This window comes from Gorilla gorilla, chromosome 20 (genome assembly GCF_029281585.2).
Source record: "Gorilla gorilla gorilla isolate KB3781 chromosome 20, NHGRI_mGorGor1-v2.1_pri, whole genome shotgun sequence".
NCBI lineage: Eukaryota > Metazoa > Chordata > Mammalia > Primates > Hominidae > Gorilla > Gorilla gorilla.
Window position 1 is genome coordinate 48,999,361 of NC_073244.2, and position 20,386 is coordinate 49,019,746.

The 20,386-nt window shown below is 43.0% G+C and overlaps 1 protein-coding gene and 1 long non-coding RNA gene across 8 annotated transcripts in view; one reads left to right on the forward strand and one right to left on the reverse strand.

Moving 5' to 3' along the window:
- Window positions 1–8,508: 8,508 nt before the first annotated feature.
- Window positions 8,509–15,268, reverse strand: LOC109024205 (uncharacterized). The gene is made up of 3 exons (XR_002003683.3): window positions 15,122–15,268; window positions 14,128–14,323; window positions 8,509–8,936 (listed from the first exon to the last, which is right to left on the reverse strand). It is a non-coding gene; the product is annotated as an uncharacterized lncRNA (long non-coding RNA).
- ZNF793 (zinc finger protein 793) overlaps window positions 14,691–20,386 on the forward strand; it is a 79,430-nt gene continuing 73,734 nt past the window's right edge. For 3 of the 7 annotated variants that reach the window (XM_019015879.4, XM_055369233.2, XM_063701859.1), the window contains exons 1-2: window positions 15,180–15,250; window positions 16,551–16,689. The gene's annotated coding sequence lies outside the window, so the exon portion shown is untranslated. The other 4 variants (XM_055369231.2, XM_055369235.2, XM_019015877.4 and 1 more) reach the window with 4 other exon arrangements.

The following is a 20,386-nucleotide window of genomic DNA, read 5'->3' on the forward strand; positions in this document are numbered from 1 at the left end:
GTTTGCTTCTATCAGTTCTTTTTTTTTTTTTTCTTTTTTGAGATGGAGGCTCACTCTTTCGCCCAGGCTGTAGTGCAGTGGCATGATCTCAGCTTACTGCAACCTCCGTCTCCCAGGTTCAAGCGATTCTCCTCCCTCAGCCTCCCAAATAGCTGGGATTATAGGCAAATGCCACCACGCCCAGCTAATTTTTGTATATTTAGTAGAGATGTGGTTTCGCCGTGTTGGCCAAGCTGGTCTTGAACTCTTGACCTCAGGTGATCTGCCTGCCTCGACCTCCCAAAGTGCTGGGATTACAGGTGTGAGCCACTGGGCCCTGTCAGTTACTTTCTTACTATTCCCAAGGTGTGCCACTGGTATTCCTGTATCCACCATTTTCTTCAGAAAGAAGCTTATATATGGTCTATTTGCAGAGGCAACCATTGTTAACAATTTTAAGACTATCTTTCCATGTTTGACTCGTTTGAGAATGACGTTTTATTCTAAGGGTTTTATAAGCCTAATTTTCCCATCATCATTCTTATTGTTTTCAGGACTCCATTGTATATGCACCATGATTTGTTAATTTCCCTTTGTGTACTAAGTGTCCAGAATTTTTGTAGGCCAATTACTATCCTTTCTGAACTCAATTTTCTCAGATGTTAAAGGGAGGTAATTCTTTGTTTTACAACTGTTACATGCATTTGTCATAATACATGTTAAATTTACAGCAGTATTTAGTAAAAATTATTTTATAAAATATACTGGGGGGTGTGAAAGGAAACAGGAAGGGAAATGGCATGAGGCTGTTACAGTAGAAGCAAGCGGTAGAGACAGAAATTTACTTCAGATAGGCAGCATACAGAAACAAATACATAGTAACTCTGGATTTTAAAATGGATGCCTAACTTAGTCACTGTGATTATAATCAATATCCAGCAGAATTTGTTGATAGCTTCCCATTTTTATTATATTTTTCTCATTTATAAGTCAATGGAAAAATAAGCAATTAATAATGTCAAGGAAATTGTCTATCACTGTCAAAGAGAGGCTTCAGACATCCATAGCTGAATGGTTGAAAATATCAACAGAAACAGGATGGCAGAGTGAGGAAGAGTGCTTGTCCACCACACTCCAACACACTGAAGTGAAAGTTAAAGCAGTAGATAAAAATTAAAACCCGGCTGGGCGTGGTGGCTCATGCCTATAATTCCAGCACTTTGGGAGGCCAAGGTGGGTGGATCACGAGCTCAGGAGTTCAAGACCAGCCTGGCCAACATGGTGAAACCCCATCTCTACTAAAAATACAAAAATTAGCTGGGCATGGTGGCGTGTGCCTGTAATCCCAGCTACTCGGGAGGCTGAGGCAGCAGGAGAATTGCTTCAACCGCGATCTGGGAGGCAGAGGTAGCAGTGAGCCAAAATTGCGCCACCACACTCCAGCTTGGACAACAGAGCGAGACTCTATCTCAAAATAAATAAATAAATAAATAAAGCCCTTCTTCTCTTCCCTATTTTGCCTCATTCACTCATTCATATCCCTTAGATAGAGATACTTGTGGAATCTGAGCTATAGCCTAGTGTCTCTTTTTTTTTTGAGACGGAGTATTTCTCTGTTGCCCAGGCTGGATACAGTGGCGCTATCTCGGCTCACTGCAACCTCTGCCTCCCCAGTTCAAGCAATTATCCTGCCTCAGCCTCCCGAGCAGCTGGGATTACAGGTGCCCGCCACCATGCCCAGCTAATTTTTGTATTTTTAGTAGAGACAGGGTTTCACCAGGTTGTCCAGGCTGATCTCGAACTCCTGACCTCGTGATCTGCCTGCCTCAGCCTCCCAAAGTGCTGGGATTACAGGCATGAGCCACCACGCCTGGCCACGTAGTGTCTGAAAGTAGTTAAGGAAATAAAAACTGCCTATGTCATATCGTGTGACTGTGCTGTATAAATCCTATGCTCATGAACAGCTCTGAGGTGAGCTGTATTCACCAGGCAGCCAGTTATTGAACATGGATTATAGACTGGCAAGTGGATACAAAAGCTGGTGGGTGTGAAGTGGTACTACTTATGGGTTTTATTTGCATTTCTCTAATGACTGATGATGTTGCACATCCTTTCGTGTGTGTATTGGCCATTTGTATATCTTCTTTGGAAAAGTGATCGTTCAAATCCACTTCCAATTTTAAATTGAATTGCCTTTTTATTGTTGAGCTGTAAGAGGTCTTCGTATATTCTGAATACAAGGGCCTTGTCAGATATGCTATTTGCAAACATTTTCTTTCATTTTGTAGACTTTCCTTTCACTTTCTTGATAGTGCCCTTTGAAGCAAAAAATAAAAAACAACTAAAAAAATTGTTAATTTTGATATACTCTAATTTATCTATTTTTTCTTTTCTTGTTTATGCCTTTGGTATCATAGCTAAGAAACTACTAATCTGGCCAGGTGCAGTGACTCACACCTGGAATCCCAGCCCTTTGGGAGGCCATGGCAGGTGGATGGCTTAAGCTCAGGAGTTTGAGACCAGCCTGGGAAACATGGTGAAACCCCGTCTCTATACAAAATACAAAAATTAGCCAGGCATGGTGGCATCTGCCTGTAGCCTGTAGTCTGAACTACTCTGGAGTCTGAGGTGGAAGGATGGCTTGAGCCATGATTGGATAATGGGGGCGGTTTTCCCCATGCTGTTCTCGTGATGGTGAGGGAGTTCTCATGAGATCTGATGGTTTAAAAGCGGCAGTTTCCCCTGCTTTCTCTCTCTCTCTCCTGCCACCTTATACAGAAGGTGCCTGCTTCCCCTTCACCTTCCACCATAATTGTAAGTTTCCTGACCTTCCAGCCATGCAGAACTGTGAGTCAATTAACCCTCTTGAGTGAAGATATCTCTTTGATATATTGATTTCCTTTTTTGTTTTGTTTTGTTTTGTTTTGTTTTTGGATGTCTACCTAGCAGTGAGATGAGATTGCTGGATCGTATGGTAGTTCTATTTTTGTTTTTTTGAGAAATCTCCAGTTTTCTGTAATAGCGTACTAATTTACATTTCCACCAATGGTGTGTAATGATTCCCTTTCTTCACATCCTCACCAACACTTGTTATCTTTTGATAATAGGCATTTTAACTGAGGTGAGATAGTATCTCATTGTGGTTTTGATTTGCATTTCCCTGATGATTAGTGATGTTGAGCATTTTTTCATATACCCATTGGCCATTTGTATGTCTCTTTTGAGAAATGTTTACTCGAATCCCTTGCGCATCTTAAAATCAGATTTTTTTGCTATTAAGTTCCTTATATATTTTGCTTATCCCTTATTGAATGTCTAGTGTATAAATATTTTCACCCTTACTGTAGGTTGTCTCTTCACTCTACTGATTGTTTTCTTTGCTGTGCAGAACATTTTCAGCTTGATATAATCTCATTTGTCTATTTTTGCTTTTGTCTCCTGAGCTTTTGGGGTCTTACCCAAACAATTTTTGCCCAGACCAATTTGCTGAGCACTTCTCCAATGTTTTCTTCTAGCAGTTTTATAGTTTTGAGTCTGCCATTTAAGTCTTTAATCCATTTTGAGTTTATTTTTATGTATGGTGAGAGATAGGGATGTAGTCTTATTCTTCTGTATATGCATATTCAGTTTTTCCAACACCATTTGTTGAATATAGTGTGCTTTCTTCAATGTATGTTCTTGGCACCTTTATAGAAATGAGTTGGCACTAATTTCATGGATTTATTTCTGGGTTCTCTGTTCAGTTCCATCAGTCTACATATCTGTTTTTATGCCCGTACCATGCTCTTTTGATTATCATAGCTTTGTAGTATATTTTGAAGTCAGGTAGTGTGACACCTCCAGGTTTGTTCTTTTTGCTCAGGATTTCTTTGGCTATTCAAGGTCTTTTGGGGTTCCATAGTGAATTTTATAATTACTTTTAATATTTCTGTGAAAAATGTCATTTATATTTTTATAAGTATTGCATTTAATTGGTAGATTCTTTGGGTAATATGGACATTTTAACAATATTAATTCTTCTCATCCATAGCCATGGAATATCCTTTCATGTTTTGGTGTACTATTTCTTTCATCAGTGTTTTATAGTTTTTATTGTGGAGATTTTTCTCTTCTTTGGTTAAGTTTATTCCTAGGGATTTCATTGTCTTTGTAGCCATTGTAAATGGAACTAACTTCTTGATTTCTTTTTTAGATTGCTTGCTGTTAGCATAGATAAATCCTATTGATTTTTGTGTGTTCATTGTGTATCCTGGAACTTTACTGTTTATAGTTCTAAGAGTTTTTTGGTGGAATCTTTAGGTTTTTCTAAATATAAGATCATTTCATCTGCAAACAAGGACAATTTGATTACTTTCCTTCTAATTTGGGTGTCCTTTATTTCATTCTCTTGCTTAATTGCCCTGGGTAGGACTTCCAGTATTATGTTGAATAAAAGTGGTAAAAATGGGCCGAGCATGGTGGCTCACGCTTGTAATCCCAGCACTTTGGGAGGCTGAGGCAGATGGATCATCTGAGGTCAGGAGTTCGAGACCAGCCTGACCAACATGGAGAAACCCCATCTCTACTAAAAAATACAAAATTAGCTGGCATGGTAGCGCATGCCTGTAATCCCAGCTATTCAGGAGGCTGAGGCAGGAGAATCACTTGAACCCGGGAAGTGGAGGTTGCAGTGAGCTGAGATTGCGCCATTGCACTCCTGCCTGGGCAACAAGAGTGAAACTCTGTTTGAAAAAAAAAAAAAAAGGTAAAAATGGCGTCTTTGTCTTGTTCCAGTCCTTAGAGGAAAGGCTTTTAATTTTTCCTGTTCAGTATAATAGCTTTGGGATTATGAAGCCCCTCCCTTCTTAAGGGGTCACCTTTTTAAAAACGAGAGGACCACACCACCACCCAACCACAAAAACCTCCTGAGGAACTCATTTAGACTGACAAGAGGTGCAGAAAGAGGTTAAATAAGGTGCTTATAACTCCTTTTTCTCCTTCCCCTAATGATAGCACCTAACTGAACACAGTCCATTCATGCAGAAAAAGAGAGTAATTTGAGGATGGTATTGTTAACTAAAACCATAGCCTTTATGGAAAATTCACCACTCTTGCACAAACATCCAGGATCCACATGGCTATTGGGAGTGATTTCTCCTGCATTGCCTCCAGCCTTTCCTAACATGTCCTTTTCTTTTTGTCTTTCATATCTGTGATGGAGCTTCATTCATGTGTGTGTATTCCTCTGTTTCTGTGTGTCTTTTGAACAAATAAGGTTTTGCAATTAAAGAATGACTGAGGCCAGGGGTGGTGGCTCATGCCTGTAATCCCAGCACTTTGGGAGGCCAAGGCAGGTGGATCACTTGAGGTCAGGAGTTTTTTTTTTTTTTTTTTTTTTTGAGACGGAGTCTTGCTGTGTCGCCCAGGTTGGAGTGCAGTGGCACGATCTCAGCTCACTGCAAGCTCCGCCTCCTGCATTCACGCCATTCTCCTGCCTCAGCCTCCTGAGTAGCTGGGACTACAGGTGCCCACCACCACACCTGGCTAATTTTTTGTATTTTTAGTAGAGACGGGGTTTCACTGTGTTAGCCAGGATGGTCTCGATCTCCTGACCTTGTGATTCGCCTGCCTCGGCCTCCCAAAGTGCTGGGATTACAGGCATGAGCCACCGCGCCCAGCCCTGGCCAATATGGTGAAACCCTGTCTCTACTAAAAATACAAAAAACTTAGCCAGGTGTGATGGTGGGTGCCTATATTCCCAGCTACTTGGGAGGCTGAGACAGGAAAATTGCTTGAACCTGAGAGGTGGAGGTTGCAGTGAGCTGAGATCACGTCACTGCACTCCAGCCTGGGCGACAGGGCGAGATTCTGTCTCAAAACAAAACAAAACATATATCCAACCATAGCCATCCCTGGCCTTCTAATTCATGTTGTCTGTTATTTCATCTGTACTTTCCCTTTTATTCTTTTTTTTTTTTCTGTGCTTGGATGCCAACTTTATTTGTGGTCAATTATAACTTAGAGTCTTCATTTTCCATTTTTATATATATTCTGTTAATCTATGGTATCATCTACCAAGTCTTCTGCCTTAAAAAACTCACAGAGATCATTTCCTTTTTGTAACTCATCCTCTACTCTCTTCATTCAATTAGTTACACGTTGTACACATGTACCTTAAAACTTAAAGTATAATAAAAAATAAAAAAAGAAAAAAAAGAAAAGTAAATTATGTCATTCAATGATCCAATGAGAGACTACTGCAATGACAAAATAGTTGGTTTGGAGAGAGATTTCTGGAGTCCAGTCCTTTTTATTCTTTTTAAGTAGAGACAGGGTTTCACCATGTTGCCCAGGCTGGCCTTAAACTCCTGGACTCAAGCAATCTGCCCCCTTTGGCCTCCCAAAGTGCTAGGATTATAGGCGTGAGATGCTGCGTCCAGCCCTTTTTTATTCTTGAGTGATATCCAGTTCCTCTTTCACTGTATGTGACTTCCTAAGAGCGCTATATCTTCTGGCTTCCACTGATTTCCATTGAGAAGTCCTTTTTTTTTTTCTTTTTTTTTTTTTTTTTTAACTTTGCAAGCTTCTTTGTTTTTGGTTTCAGCAGATTTCCTCTCATCTTGGTTATGATTTCCTTTTCATTAGCCTTTTAACACATGTGGGTTTTTTTTTGAAATGGAGTTTCACTCTTATCGCACAGGCTGGAGTGCAATGGCACGATCTTGGCTCACTGCAACCTCTGCCTCTGGGTTCAAGCAATTCTCCTGCCTCAGCCTCCTGAGGAGCTGGGATTACAGGCGTGCACCACCACACCTGGCTAATTTTTGTATTTTTAGTAGAGACGGGGTTTTACCATGTTGGCCAGGCTGGTCTTGAACTCCTGACCTCATGATCCACCTGCCTCGGCCTCCTCCCAAAGTGCCGGGATTATAGGCATGAGCCACTGCGCCCATCAGAGACATGTTTCTTGAAAGTATGCCCTTGTCAATTAAAAAAAAAAAAAACAAATAGCCCAGGAGTTTGAGACCAGTCTGGGCAACATAGAAAGACTCCATCTCTACAAAAAATAAATAAAATTAGCCAGGCATGGTGTGACGTGATTGTAATCCCAGTCACTTGGGAGGCTGAGGTGGGAGGATCACTTGAGCTCAACAGGTTGAGACTGCAGTGAGCCACGATGGTGCCACTGCACTCCAGCCTAAGTGACAGAGCAAGACCCTGTCTCAAAAGAAAAAGAAAAGAAAAGAGTAATCCGTAGTGAGGATGTTAGGAACTATTATAAAACCATAACTAATAACGGTCAAATGAAATATAAAAATAATAAAAATATATTATTTTCATTTACCAAAAAAGTGTGCCTTCTTTTCATCTACCAGTTTTCTAATCTTCCAGTATTTTCTGTACCTTCTGAACCTCTTTTCCTTCCAGGACCCTGATTTAATAAAAGTAAGACTTAATTATTACATATCTTGTGCCTGTATTAGCTTTTTTCTCCTCATTTTCTCGTGAAACTCTATTACAGAATTCATGTCCTCTTTTCCACTTGGTTAACTTTTTGTTCCCTGTGTGTAATCTGATCTTTACATCCATTGTCCTTTTAGTTATTTGAAAGTAATGAAAATCACCATTTGGATTTTTTCTTTTTTTTTTGACAGAGTTTCACTCTGTCACCCAGGCTGGAGTGCAGTGGTGCAATCTCAGCTCACTGCAACCTCCACCTCCTGGGTTCAAACAATTCTCATGCCTCGGCTTCCCAAGTAGCTGGGACTACAGGCACCTGCCACCACACCTGGCTAATTTTTGTATTTTTAGTACAGACTGGGTTTCACCATATTGCCCAGGCTGGTCTTGAACTCCTGATCTCAAGTGACCCACCTGTCTTGGCCCCCTAAAATGCTGGGATTATAGGCATGAGCCACCATGCCTGGCCCATTTTTTTTTCTACAATAGTTTCAATCCTCTGCCAAAACTAAAATCTTCTATATGTTTTTATATACTAGGTATAGTTATTTTTTATAAGTGCCATATACTTTAAATCAGTTTTATTGTGGTATGAGTTATGTATGTAGTTTAAAATAAAATAGGCCAGGCACAGTGGGTCACGCCTGTAATCCCAGCACTTTGGGAGGCTCAGGCAGGCGGATCACAATGTCAAGAGATTGAGACCATCCTGGCCAACATGGTGAAACCCAGTCTCTACTAAAAATACAAAAATTAGCTGGGTGTGGTGGTGTGTGCCTGTAGTCCTAGCTACTCCGGAGGCTGAGGCAGAAGAATTGCTTGAACCCAGGAGGCAGAGGTTGCAGTGAGCCTAGATGGCGCCACTGCACTCCAACCTGGTGATAGAGTGAGACTCCATCTCAATAAAGAAATAAAAATAAAATAAAATACACCAATCTTAAGGATGAAGTTTGATGAGTTTGGACAAACAAAACTGAAAGTAGAATATGCCCATAAGAAAAACCTCACACATGAGAATGGGCAGAAACTGGAAAGGCTTTGAGAAACTGTTAATGAAAGCAAAAAGAAAGAACCTTGAAGAAATTTTTTTTCACTGTGTTAATTTATTTAATAACTGACAATTTTATTATTATCACCATTTTAAAGATGAGACAATTATAGCATAGAAAATTCAAGTAAATGCCCCGTAACACCAACCCCTCAACCCTGTTTCTTCTTATTTCCTGGACCCTTGGCCATATGCATGGAATCTGAGAATGGCATCTAGTTGGCTTTAAACTCACACTAATGAAGCTGCAATCTGGAGGTCAGGAAGTTTCTGGAAATTGTTGCTGGTGATGAGTTCACTTAGATGCGTATATCTACTGGTCTAGACATCACTCCACTGCTGAAAAAAGGCATCTACCTCCCTTCTTTATCCAAATCTTATCTGAAAGCATATCTTTGGCAGTAACCAGACTGTCTTTAGGTGACTTTTAGCAAGTTGTCTAGGAAGTGAAATTGTTAGGTTTCCAGCCCTTGAAACAAAGGTAAGAGCGCAAAAAGAGGTAGAAATTAGTGCTGATTAGAAATAAACAATATCTAGTACCACATATAGAGGACACAGTGGGAAATAAACCCCATAATCTAAACAGAGGCAACTACTACAGCTCCTATAAAGACTTTGGAGGCAGGGGTAGGTTCTATGATGCAATGGTATCTACGTGCCAGCAGATAACAAGGGCTAGTTGCAACTGTAATGTATATTCATATTTCTTGAAGACTCACGATTGTGGGCTAAGAGAAGTTGAATGAGGGCCTCGAACCCAAACCAAAGCAACATCCCTAGTTCAAAGCTACTCTGTTTAGATGAATCTGCTTATACTATCTGTTGTTTCTATTTGATCTCATTCATGTGGTTCTGTTCCCTTGCATGCTGGATATCTGTGACAACTTGCTGGTCACTGTACCTGAAAAATTATTTGTGGATGCTCCCTCAGGCATTAAGTGCCTCCAGAGTGGATTCTCATTTACCCCTTCCAGGTATCACCAGTCCAACCCATCTCAAATTGAGTTCATAATGTGAAATTCCTTAATTTACTGAGCTTATGAATCCAAAGCTTCCCATACCTGGTGAAATATAAAAAGGAAAAAAAGAAAAACAGGGCTTTATCCCAGGAAAATCAAACCAGAATTTCTGGAGGTGCCCAAGAATTGGAATTTTAAAAATCTCTTTGGGTGATTTTAAGATGTAGTTAGAATTGAGAACAACCAGGCTGGGCATGGTGGCTCACGCCTGTAATCCCAGCACTTTGGGAGGCTGAGGCGGGTGGATCACAAGGTCAGGAGTTCAAGACCAGCCTGGCCAATATGGTGAAACCCCGTCTAGCTGGGCATCGTGGCAGGAACCTGTAGTCCCAGCTACTTGGGAGGCTGAGGCAGGGGGATCACTTGAGGCCAGGAGTTCAAGGCTGCAGTGAGCCATGATTGTGCCACTGCACTCTAGCCTGGGCAACAGAGTAAGATCCTGTCTCTAAAAAACAAAAACAAAACAAAACAAAAAAACAAAAAGCCAAACTAAACCAGACAAAACACCAAAAAATAAAAATAAAAAAAAACCAGCAACAAACTGAAGGGGGCCTGCCCCTCCACACCTGTGGGTATTTCTTGCAAGGTGGAGACGAGAGACTGAGAAAAGAAATAAGACACAAAGTACAGAGGAAGAAAAGTGGGCCCAGGGGACCAGCGCTCAGCATACAGAGGACCCGCGCTGGCCCCAGTCTCTGAATTCCCTCAGTATTTATTGATCACTATGTTGACCATCTCGGAGAGGGGCATGTGGCAGGACTATAGGGTAATGGTGGGGAGAGGGTCAGCAGGAAAACATGTGAGCAAAGGACTCTGTGTCATAAATAAGTTTAAGGAAAGGTGCTGTGCCTTGATGTGCACGTAGGCCAGATTTATGTTTAACTTTACACGAACATCTCAGTGCAGTAAAGAGTATTGCCACCAGCATGTCTCAGCAGCCACAAGGCGGTTTTCTCCTATCTCGGTAAATAGAATGTATGATCAGGTTTTACGAGACATTCCATTCCCAGGGACGAGCAGGAGACAGATGCCTTCCTCTTATCTCAACTGCAAAGAGGGCTTCCTCTTTCACTAATCCTCCTCAGCACAGACCCTTTATGGGTGTCGGGCTGGGGGACGGTCAGGTCTTTCCCTTCCCAGGAGGCCATATCTCAGGCTATCACATGGGAAGAAATCTTGGACAATACCCAGGCTTTCTTGGGCAGAGGTCCCTGTGGCCTTCCGCAGTGTATTGTGTCCCTGGGTACTCGAGACTGGAGATTGGTGATGACTTTTACCAAGCATGCTGCCTGCAAACACATTTTTCACAAAGCACATCCTGCACAGCCCTAAATCCATTAAACCTTGAGTCAATACAGCACATGTTTCTACAAGCACAGGGTTGGGGCTAGGGTTACAGATTAACAGCATCTCAAGGCAGAATAATTTCTCTTAGTACAGATCAAAATGAAGTTTCTTATGTCTTCCTTTTTCTACATAAACACAATAACAGTCTGATCTATTTTTCTTTCCCCCACAACAAACAACACTCAGGCCCAGGTAAGGTCCTTTCTGCTCCAGAGCAAGGAAGCGCTGTGCCTCCTTTTAGGCCAAATTTGGGGCCCTGCACCCTTTTAAATGATGACAGTGTCTAGGGCCACCACATTTAGTTCAAGGCTTGGACCTATAGGCATAGGCTCACTGGAACAGGTGAGAGCTGATGGTCACTGCAGGTTGGGTTAGCCCAGAGCCTTGGAGCTAAGTCTGCCTAGAGGCTCCTTTCTCGAATTCCTCTGCCTAGAGGAATCGCACTGTCATAGGCCATAAATGCTAATGATGACCTTGGCAGGGTCCTATCTTTCTGCAGACTATGATAAAGTTCTGTTACTTCTTTTCTCACTCCCTCTCTGTTCCCTGGCCCACATCATTACTCAATACTCTGAATAGTATGCTTTTTCTTTTAAAAATGAAGGTATAATTTACATATAATAACACAAATAAGTGTTCACTTTGATGAGTCTTTGACAATTACATAGGCCCATTAAACTACCACCTAAAACAAGACATAGAACATTTTCCTCACCCCCTAAATTATCTTCAAAGTCATAGCCCCAGCCAGGCGCAGTGGCTTATGCCTTTAATCCCAGCACTTTGGGAGGCTGAGGCATGCGGATCGCTTGAGGTCAGGAGTTCGAGACCAGCCTGGCTAATATGGTGAAACCCCATCTCCACTAAAAATACAAAAATTAGCCAGGCATGATGGCGCATGCCTGTAATCCCAGCTACTTGGGAGGCTGAGGCACGAGAATCACTTGAACCTGGAAGGAGGTTGCAGTGGGCTGAGATGGAGATCTCACCACTGCACTCCAGCCTGGGAGACAGAGTGAGACTCTGTCTCAGAAAAAAAAAAAACAAAAAACAGTCCCTGGAGTCAACTGCTTTCTGATTTATAACTCAATAGATCTGTTTTGCCTGTTCTTGAGTGTCTCATGACTGGAGTCCTACAGTGTGTACTCTTCTTTTACCTGTTTCCTCTTTCCATGTGTACTCCTTCCCCAATCAGAGGTCAGCTCCTTGAGTAGCCTCTATTTTTACTGGAGTACTCAGTCTTCTTTTTCCCAATTCAGTCGCTGAGATATATTTAGGTTCTAATAAATTTTGGGTAAAATTTAATAATGATGCTAATGATCCTTTACTTTTGAATAACACAGAAACACCCAGCTCTGAATCCTTGTTGCTTTATTTACTCACTGAATGATTACGGACAGGTCACCTCACCCCCGTGTTGCAGTTTCTTTTGAAGCATGATGATAACACTATCTTTACAATGTTTGTGGCAGTCTTTAATGTTATTCCAAAATATCTCCAGCTCTCCCCACCCCAGAATTATGGTAGGATTATATGTCTGCTATCACACTCCTGGGTGGCCATGTGACTTCTCAATGACTAGTGAATGGAAATGACATGTATAGTTTTTGAGGCAGTGCGTTTAATTCCCAGCAAAAGACCCTCAAAGGCTCTCTTTCCCTCGGCCTTCATGAGTGACAATTTACCAGTTGTGGCTGCTTTATTGGTCTAATCCTAGAATAAGAACAGCCCTTGAAGTGAGCAGGCCAGTGATCAATCAGGCATTTAGTAGGCACTTTATAAATACTCATTTTACTTCAGTATTATTATTTTTGTTTTTTTAGAGACAGAGTCTCACCCAGGCTGGAGTGCAATGGCACAGTCTTGGCCCACTGAAACCTCCACCTCCTGGGTTCAGTGATTCTCCTGCCTCAGCCTCCCGAGCAGCTGGAATTATAGGCGTCCACCATGCTGGCTAATTTTTGTATTTTTAGTAGAGATGGGGTTCCAACATGTTGGCCGGGTTGGTCTTGAACTCCTGACCTCAGGTGATCTGCCCACCTTGGCTTCTCAAAGTGCTGGAATTACATGTGTGAGCTACCACGCCCAGCCTAAATGGTGATTTTAAATTAATTACTATAATCACTTCAAAGTGTTGTCATATAAACCACTTATATTAAATCAAATGAAGCAAGGACCCTTGACCTCTTTGTTAAATTTTAAGAATCTAGCAGAGCCATAGGCCTTTAATTTTTCCATCGCAAGGAAGAAGAGGAAACTGGTAATAATCTCCTCTGACAGAATAATCTCGCAAGTTTAGTAACTTTATTTAAAGAATTCAGAAATGGGGTTGGGCGCGGTGGCTCACACCTGTAGTCCCAGCACTTTGGGAGGTCGAGGCAGGCGGATCACCTGAGGTCGGGAGTTCGAGACCAGCCTGACCAACATGGAGAAACCCCGTCTCTACTAAAAATACAAAATTAGCCTGGAGTGGTGGTGCATGCCTGTAATCCCAGCTACTCAGGAGGCTGAGGCAGGAGAATCGCTTGAACCCGGGAGGCAGAGGTTGCGGTGAGCTGAAATTGCACCAATGCACTCCAGCCTAGGCAACAAGAGCGAAACTCCATCTCAAAAAAAAAAAAAAGAAGAAATGTCAATTGTAGCATTTTAACACAGCATTGAAGTTATCTACTGATGCATAGCAAACTACCCTAAACTCAGAAGCTTAAAACAACAAACATGTAGTATCTTACACACTTTCTGAGGGTCAGGAATATAGGAGCTGCTATAGCTGAGTGCTTGTGACTGTGTCTCTCACGCAGTTGCAGTCAAACTTTTGGCAGGGGCTGCTGTCATCTCAAGGTTTGACTGGGGCTGGGAGATGTGCTTCCAAGGGTGATACACTTGGTTATAGGAAGGCCCCAGCTCCTCCCAGGCTATTGGGTGGAGGGCTTAGTTCCTTGCTACATGGGCCTCTCCATAGGCTGTCTCGGTATCCTCATGACATGGCAACTAACTTCTCTCAAAGTGGGGGCAGCAGCCTTTAAGACAGAACTCAAGGTGCCATTTATTATATTTAATCTCAGCAGTGACATCTATCACTGCTACTGTATTCTATTAGTCTCACAGTCCAACCCTGGTACAATGTGGGAGGGAACTACATAAGAGTGTGAATAGTAGGAGGTAGGAATCATTGGGAAACATTTTGGAGGTCAGTTATTGTATCAGTTGCTAGGATGACCAGTTGGAATTAGGATTTTTTTAAAAAGCCATTTTCATAAGACAAGGCAATCTTTTCTAGAGATGTTCCAATACCTGTGATATGCGGAGCACTGCGTTAGGTGGTATTCAAGGCAGGCCTGTAGTGAATGCTGTTGGTACCCAGCCACCACCCCTGAGCAATCATATGCAGACCGCTGGCTTCTTAACTGCAGACACCTACAGACTCAGCCTAAGACTTTCCCACAAGGCAGGCTGGAAGTGCTGGAGCTTTAACACCTCTGGAGTGGCCCTAAAACAATTAGGAAGAGAGATGGTGTAGACAGATGTAAGCTTCATCGGCCTGGTGGTTGTGAAAACTTGGAAGTGGTTTCTACACAATCCCCCAGAGGTCCCAAGCTGACTGAGCCCTCATTGATCCAGAGCTAATCTGCTCACCTATGCACTGTATATTCGTTCCCATCGCTCCCGTCTCACTTCTCCATCCCCCACCTACCAAATAAACTGCTTGCACTCATTCTTTCCTCAGGTCGGCTTCTCCGGTAAGCCTCCTTAGGTAAAAACCTTGCTTTCAACATTTCCTTTCCATTATGCGCTAAGAACTCTGATCTCTTCACGCTGCGGCAGCCCCGCCTTTTCCTTGCGGCTCCGCCCTTTCCGTGAAGTCACGCCCGTCCTTAGGCTGTCTCTGTCTCCCTAAGAGCGAGTCTCTTCGCTGCTCTCTAACTCCTAGAGCTGGCTCAGAAAGAGTTTCACATTGCCATAGGGGAGCTCCTAGGAGAGGCTGCACCCATTGCACGTAAGAAGCGGTAAAAATGTACGCGGCCATCTTACCAGGCTGCCGGAGACAAAGAAAGCTCCGCTTTGATGTCTGGGCGCCACCATGTTGGCCACAGGAGGTTTTGGCATCTGAGAGGCTAAGTTAAGAGCAGAGACGACATCTCTGTTTAGGGATCCAGGGACACTTGCTTCTCCTTGTCCTAAAATAGCCTTATCTTTTGGTCTAGCAAAGGCCTTAATCATCCGTTTTACGGCACAGTTTTAAACATGGCCGCCCCCGGTAGGAGTCAAGTGGGCGTCGCCATCATACCTCCAATTACAGCTTTTGAGAAACCCAGAATCCTGTTCACTGGAAGGTTGCCGGGTGGCGGCTGACAGCCTCAAAGTCGCAATTGAGTCTGCGCACCGGCCATTCAGGATGGGACGACCTTATACCGCGGTGAGGCGGCGTGGCAGGACGACCAATTTCAGATTCAGGGCGCGGATGCAGCATAATGGGAAGGCATGGTTTGAGAAACGGTCAAACCTGGGACTAGTGGAGGATAGTGAGCCGCCGACTACGGTGGCCGACTGGGTCAGCTATGGGTGCCCGTGAGGGTCAATGACAAGGGGACTGAAGGGTTAAGAGATTCGGCGTCTGAGCCTCGCGGGGCCTCAGTGGTGGCGGGCAGAGGTTTGCGGGAGTCAGTGGCACCGTCTCTGAAGAAGATGGATTGGGAGTGTGTGGGAATCAATAAATGCGAGTTCTGTGAAATGTCTTGATTTTCAGGGTGCATGGGGTCAGTTATAGTGGTCTTCATGGGTCTGGGGTCAGTTGGGATTTTTCAGACACTGGTTTAGAGAGCTTTAAGGTTAATGATCGGAGCCCGAGAAGATCAGTGATCGGAGGTTCTAAGTTCTGTGGGTAGTAATAGTTTGGGTACTGGAATTGGTGATTGTGGAAACTTTGGGGTTCAAATCAGGGAGGTCAGTGATGATGAATGTTTGGAGAAATGTTTTGGGCCATCGGTGATTGAGACTTACTTCATATCATCGGTGGAGGATCGGAGAGTATTAACGATTGGACTTTTGTAGATCAGGGAATGGAGAATAGAATCAAGTGTGCTTATCTTAAAGGTACGCCTCAATGAGGCTCAGTGATTCGGACTGTCACTTGTGGGTGGGAGTGGGACTGTGAGAATCAACAATTGATCCTTAGTCGTTGGGATATCATTGGCAATCAGTGTGGGTTCATGATTGGGGGCTGTGTAATTTCACTGGCAATCAGATCGGATCAGTATTCTTTGTAGTTACTGACCTGTAGTCTCTCCTGGTCAGATTTGAACATATGGGAATATCAGTGACTATGAAAACCTCTGAGGGTTGGAGATTGGAGGCCAGTGATTGGGGGCACGATGTGTGTCTGATTAGGAGACTTATAGGGGTTGGTGTTGAGGGTCCTGAAATGTGGAGATTGGGGATGGGAAAATCACAGATTTGAGGCTGCAAGCCTGCATAGTGGGAACACATTTCACTCAGGTGACACTCCCTAGCTGAATAGCAGCCAGTTCCTCTCCACCAAGGCCCATCTCAAAACTCTTTTTTGAACCCACACCCTTTTTATTGTTCTCTACAATAATGAAAATAATTTGAAAGGATCGCGTGCTAAACTTATCTAAAGTAACATGTTACTAAAGACGTGGCTTCTATTGTTCTTGTTAGGGATCTAATGCATATTTTTTCCTAATGTTTCCTTTAAGGTTCTTTCTGGCAAAGGTAATGACATACGCATCTGTGACAGCATCCCAAGAGTGAGCCTGGTTTCTGGAAATCCATTCTGACTCTGTGACAGCGGGGATGGATGTGACCTTGCCCGTGGTTAGAAAACAAATTTACTGAGTAAGTATCTAAAATGATAATGTAGGCTGTGGGCAGTGGCTCATGCCTGTAATCCCTGCACTTTGGGAGGCCGAGGTGGGTGGATCATTTGAAGTCAGGAGTTACCAGCCTGGTCAACATGGTGAAACCCTGCCTCTACTAAAAACACAAAAATTAGCCGGGGGTGGTGGCGGGCGCCTGAGGTCCCAGCTACTCTGGAGGCTGAGGCAGGAGAATCGTTTGAACCCAAGAGGTGGAGATTGCAGTGAACTGAGACTGTACCACTGCACTCCAGCCTGGATGACAGAATGAGACTCTGTCTCAAAATAAATAAATAAATATAAATAAACAAAATAAAATGATAATGTAAAAGATTTGGCTGAAAGAGCAAACTGAGAGTGTTTAGAAAATACTTTTATCTAGGCTCAACTTAAAAATAAAGTATCAAAGGAAGAGAAACTAGATTTGGAATTTATTGTATTCTGAGAATCTTTTTGCCTTGTCCTATATATTTTAGGCATAGCCACATTTAACCTCCACTAATCAATTCCTTATAAAGTCCTGGCAGAAAAAATTCAAGACAGATAAAGCCACAACCACCACAAAACAAAATGTAAAGCTACTTTTAGAAACTGTTCCTCACTGAAATTGAAATTGAACTAATAGTTATTAAAATGGCTGAGATGGGATTGCAAATAAAATGGAAATAAGATTTAAAAAAATAGATTTAGGGGATATAAGTGCAGTTTTGTTACATGGGTATATCTCATAGTGGGGAAGCCTGGGCTTTTAGTGTAACTATCACTTGAATAATGCACATTGTACCAATCTGGTAATTTCTCATCCCTTACCCGCTTCCTACCCTCCCTCCATTGAGTCATCTGTGTCTGTTATTCTGCTTTCTATGTCCATGTGTGCACATTATTATCTTATAAGTGAGAACATGCAGTATTTGACTTTCTGTTTCTGAGTTAGAAAATAAGATTTTGGGCGGGGCACAGTGGCTCACGCCTGTAATCCCAGCACTTTGGGAGGCCAAGACGGGCGGATCATGAGGTCAGGAGATCGAGACCATCCTGGCTAACACGGTGAAACCCCGTCTCTACTAAAAATGTAAAAAATTAGCCGGGCCTGGTGGTGGGCGCCTGTAGTCCCAGCTATTCGGGAGGCTGAGGCAGGAGAATGGCGTGAACCCGGGAGGCGGAGCTTGCAGTGAGACGAGATCCCGCCACTGCACTCCAACCTGGGCAACCGAGCGAGACTCCGTCTCAAAAAAAAAAAAAAAAAAAGAAAAGAAGATTTTGACCATTACTCTAATGAAAAAGTGCAATGTCAAAACAACATTTTAACTTTAAAAAATTATTACGTTTGATCTTTATGTAACCTTCAGACAAAGCACAATGCCTGTAGCATCTTAAGAAATAAAGGCAGCTGGATGCTAAGGCAGGTAACATCTTTCAGAACCCACATAGGCCATATTTTAGTTTTAAAAGCAGATAGTCCCTATTTTTCACTTGCACAGAATCAAAGACAGATAGCTGCTTAGCATGGGTGAAATAATAAGCCAGGGTAAGGAGTTTGGGTATTTTTTTCTCCACGTTGATTCCCTTCACCACCTATACTGTGCTCAGTGCCAGGTTTCAGAGCAAATAATTAAAAAAAATTTTTTTACATAAACTTTTTATTGTGATATAAGATATATGCAAAAATGTATATAAATATGCAGCTCAATGAATTGTCACAAGGGAATACCCCTGGGTAATGCACTGTGATCAGAAAACAACATTCTAGCACTGTGCCCTCATGATGCCCCTCCCAGTCACTACTCTGCCAGAGGTTCCCTAGCTTCTAACCTTAGTATTGTCTGTTTTTGATCTCTAATTTAATGGGATATTCATTGGGGGGCAGGAGCACCATGGGGAGAGGCCAGATGTGGCTGTGTTTGAACAACATTTCTAAGTTTGAATCGAGATAATTTCATTTATATAACAGATACTTTTCCAGGTCATTAAATATTCCTTGTTTGGCCAGGCACAGTGGCTTACGCCTGTAATCTCAGTGCTTTGGAAGGCTGGGGTAGGAGGGTTGTTTGCAGCCAGGAGCTTGAGACCAGCCTGCGCAACATAGTGAAACTCCATCATTACAAAAAATTTAAAAATTAGGTGGGTAGTCTGGGCATGTTGGCTGACGCCTGTAATCCCAGCACTTTGGGAGGCCGAGGCGGGTGGATCACCTGAGGTCAGGAGTTCAAGACCAGCCTGGCCAACGTGGTGAAACTCCATCTCTACTAAAAGTACAAAAAAAAAAAAAAACCCAAAAAAAACACATTAGCTGGGCTTGGTGGCGGGCGCCTGTAATCCCAGCTACTTGGGAGGCTGAGACAGGAGAATTAGTTAAACTCAGGAGGCAGAGGTTACAGTGAGCCGAGATTGCACCACTGCACTCCAGCCTGGGCAACAATAGTGAAACTCTGTCTCAAAAAAAAAAAAAAAAAAAATTAGCTGGGTGTGGTGGCTCACACCTGTGATCCTAGCTACTGGAGAGGCTGAAGTGAGAGGATTCCTTGAGCCCAGGAGTTCAAGGTTGCAGTGAGCTATGATCGTGCCACTGCACCCTAGCCTGGGTGACAGAGAGACCCTGTTTCAAAAAAAAAAAAATTCTTTTTTTTTTTCTTTTTTTTTTTTTTGAGACAGAGCCTCACTCTATCGCTCAGGCTCGAGTGCATTGGCGCCATCTCGGCTTACTGCAACCTCCGCCTCCCAGGTTCGCACCAGTCTCCTGCCTCAGCCTCCTGAGTAGCTGGGACTACAGGCGCCTGCCACCACGCCCAGCTAATTTTTTGTATTTTTAGTAGAGACGGGGTTTCACCGTGTTAGCCAGGATGGTCTCAATCTCCTGACCTCGTGATCCTCCCGCCTCGGCCTCCCAAAGTGCTGGGATTACAGGCGTGAGCCACCGTGCCCAGCCAAAAAATTCTTTAAAACAATTGAGGCATAATACACATGTAGTGAAGTGGGCTTATCTTTAAGGTGCAGCTCAATGAATTTTTATATTACAGAATCCTGTAACCACAGCCTAGATCAAGAGATTCATCACTTCTAACACCTTGAAGGTGTCCTTACTGGTCAATACCTACTGCCACCTTAGGGGTAACTAGGGTTTAATATAGTGGATTATTTTTGCGTGCTTTTGAATTTGAATTGAATTACATATATCCCCTATGAATCCACTGGATTGACTGATATTCATTGAATTCGATAGGATTCCATTTGAATCATATAAATGTGAAGCCAAGGCATTCATACCATGAGGAAATTTTGTTTGAATTTCTGAAACCACACGAACACCAGGACAAAATTCTAAACTGAAGGCTGGGCATGGTGGCTCATGCCTGTAATCCCAGCACTTTGGGAGACTGAGGCGGGCAGATCAGGAGCTTGAGACCAGCCCGGCCCCATTTCAGTGAAACCCCATCTCTACTAAAAATACAAAAATTAGCCAGGTATGGTGACAAGAGCCTGTAATCCCAGCTACTCAGGAGGCTGAGGCAGGAGAATCATTTGTACGTGGGAGGCGGAGGTTCCAGTGAGCTGAGATTGCACCACTGCCCTCTAGCCTGGGCAATAGAGTAAGACTCTGTCTCAAAAAAATAACAAAGAAATTCTAACCTGAAGTTCTGGCTTTGCCGTCTGAGATTGCCTCTTTTCTATTCTCCCTG